Below are 3,377 nucleotides of genomic sequence, written 5' to 3' on the forward strand. Positions count from 1 at the left end.
GGACCAACAATGAGAATAGAAATACCAGGAGCATAAGGTGGTGGGAGAAAGGGGGACTCGATCACAAGGATCAACATATAACTCCCTCCCATGGGGATGAACAACAGAAAAGTGGGTGAAGGGCGACAGAAGACAATGTAAGATATGAAAATAACAATCTCTAACTTATCAAGGGTTCATGGAGGGTGGGAGAGGGAGGGGGGAAATGAGGAGCTGATATCAAGGGCTCAAGTAGAAAGAAATGCTTTGAAACTGATGATGGAAGCATATGTACAAATATGCTTGGCACAATGGATGAATGTATGAATTGTGATGGGAGATGTAACAGCCCACCCAAAAAGTATTTAATTAAAAAACGAAAGTATAAATTAGTACCACAAAGTCAGTGACTTGATAGTAGCTTTGACATTGCAAATGTGTATCTTTAGATGCAATATATTAGTTATCCATAAGAATGCATAATAAATCACTCCAAAACTGAAAAAAAAGAGAAAAACCATAAGGGATCTACACAAATGGAGGAAGATAACATGTTCATGGATCAGAAGACTCAATATATGAAAATTTAGCACTATACATATTCAATGCAATCTGTATAAATCTGTTTAAATTCCAGCATCATTTTTCAAAGAAATGGTGGTGGTGGGGGGGAACAGATTTCGAATTTCATATGGAGAGGGGAGAAGCCCAGGATAGAACTCCTCAAAAGGAGTTCTTTGACGGCAACAGTTGTCAAACAGCTTGGTGCTGGTATAATGATAGATACACGGACCAATGATCAGGACAGAAAATACAGAAATAAAAAATATCTGCATACAGACAATTGATTTTTGACAAAGGCCCAAAAAACATTCAATAGGAAGCAGATGCCCTCTTCAATGCTGGAAAAGCTGGATATCTACATGCAGAAATATGAAACAAGACCCATATCTCACTCCAAGCACAAAACCAAACTCCAGGTGGATCAAAGACCTAAATGTAGAACCCAAAACCATCAGCATCATCAATGAGAAAACTGAACAAAGCTAGGAGCCCTAGTCCAGGCAATACACAGGCTATCAGAATTAACTAATGAAACACACCCCACGGAAGAGAAAATAGATGGAGACATATTAAAAATAAAACACTGTGTACATTGCATTAAGACTATTAAAAGAGCAAAAGGAGATCCCACAGACTGGGAAAAGATATTTAGTAACAGCATAACAAAGGAATAATTACTAAAATCATCAGAATTCTACAAGCTTACAACAAGAACAAGACAACTAAGAGCCCTCTGAGAAGCTGGGCAAAAGACGGAACAAACAATTCACAAAGGATGACACTTGCATGGCCAATAAATACATGAGGCAATGCTCCTGGTCTCCAGCCACCTGAGAAATGCAAGTCAAAGCAACCATGAGATATCACCTGTGCCCAGTACTGTAGCCCAGTTTAAAAAAACTGAGAACAAGAAATGTTGGAGAGGATGTGGTCAGATAGGAACTCTTATCCACTGCAGGTGGGCTTATAAATACATACAGCCACTGTGGAAGGCAATATGGAGATACCTAAAACAGATAGGAATTGAACTACCATTGACCCAGCAATAGCTTTACTGGCCAAATTCTCCAAAGAAATAAGAAACAGATCACAATCAGACGTTAGCTACCCCATGTTCATGGCAGCACAGTTCACAATAGCAAGAAGCTGGAAACGGCCTAAATTTCCATCAATAGAAGAGTGGATAAAAAATACCTTTGGTACATACACACAGTGGAATACAATGCATCCCTAAAAAAACAGCAATGAAACCATGAAACACCTCGAGATATGGAGGGATCTGGAAGACATTATGCTGCGTCTAGTTAGTCAAGCACCAAAGGACAAATACTGTGTGCGTCCACTGCAGTAGGAACAAGCAGCAGAACAGGCCCAAACACAAGCTGGCAGGACATCTAGTCTTCTGGCCAAGGACTAGACAGCCTGGTAAATAGTGGACCTGTGCCAATGAACCACACATCACCTGCTCCAGGTAAGTACAGTGTAGGTCACTTGGCTAGAGGGCACCTCAGGACAGCAGTGATCAAATGGATGGGGGAGGGGAGGGATGCTGTCTGCTGAGTGGTTGCCATGTGATTCTGAGGTGAGGTCCCCTGGAGGGATGGGTGGCCCAGTCAGAAGGATGATGATTACTGATGGGACGGCCGCACAGGAATGGGGAGAGGCAACAGTCAAGTTTGAGGGGAACATAGACGTATGTCTGTTGAGGGGAGGGGAGGGAGGCCTGGGAGAGGAGAGACAGGATGCTTTGGGGAATATGAGATGGGGAGGGTCTTTAGTGACCTGCAGTGGGTGTGTAGAATTGACTTAGGGCATCTTAGGGTAGCTCGGGGACCCAGGCTGGGTGCAATTGGACACTGGGACACTGAATCCTGGATCATTGAGGTGCACATCTGTGAGATGCCATACGGGAACCTCACTGGGGGAACTGGACTCTACCTCAGACACACTTGTAACCTGAGGACTTAAGCCGGAAATAACATGGTGTGGGCGGAAGCAGAAGATAGCTGTACCAAGAGGGGTATACTATTGGTTGGTGGATGCCATATTAAGATACATACTATACGGGAAATCTGGTGACAGCCATTCTGTTGTATTTTGCTTATGCTTGTATATATTAGGGTGTATCTCAGAGGTATGCCACCATAGGGGGTCACCCTCTTGAATTTTTCTTATTTGTTTCTCTGGTTTTTGGTAAATGAAACCCAGGTACATTGAGCCTATAGGGAAAGAAAATATAACAAGGGATTGGGGGTGGGGGGTGATATAGAGGAGCTGTGGGATAAGAAGGAAGTGACGTCAAGAACCCCCGGAAGGAAAAGTGTGTTTGGAGACTGGTTAGTGAAACAGTTATACAGTTATGTTTGACATAATTGAACTATGGAATGTCATGACATATGTATTGACTCCCAAGTCACAGAAAAAAGAAAAAAAAAGAAGAAAAAAGCATTGGTCCAGGAATGAGTTCTTGGATTGCACTAAATCCTAGCTCTAACTAGAGAAAAGAATTAGTTCTTCCATTACGGCCCTGCTCAATACTTACCTTCATGAAATGATCACTGAAGACAAGGGTGCTACAGCAAAGTGGGGTGAAGAAAGTAGATGGTGCCTGGCTATCAATTGGAATAGTGTCTGGGGTCTCAAAGGCTTGTATCCAACCCAGGGGCAAGGGGAAAACAAGAGAACTAAATCAATGGCAAGGAGCACATAGGATGCCTGGTGGGGTTTGATCAAGTGCAAGGTAACTGCGAGGAATTGCTGAGGGCCAAATGAAGGTCCAACATGATAGTGGGACAGGAAGAACGTAAAAGGACATAGAGGAAAGAACTAGGAGA

The sequence above is a fragment of the Echinops telfairi genome, unplaced genomic scaffold (genome assembly GCF_000313985.2).
Source record: "Echinops telfairi isolate 266 unplaced genomic scaffold, ASM31398v2 ScPeMD7_7424;HRSCAF=8462, whole genome shotgun sequence".
Lineage (NCBI taxonomy): Eukaryota > Metazoa > Chordata > Mammalia > Afrosoricida > Tenrecidae > Echinops > Echinops telfairi.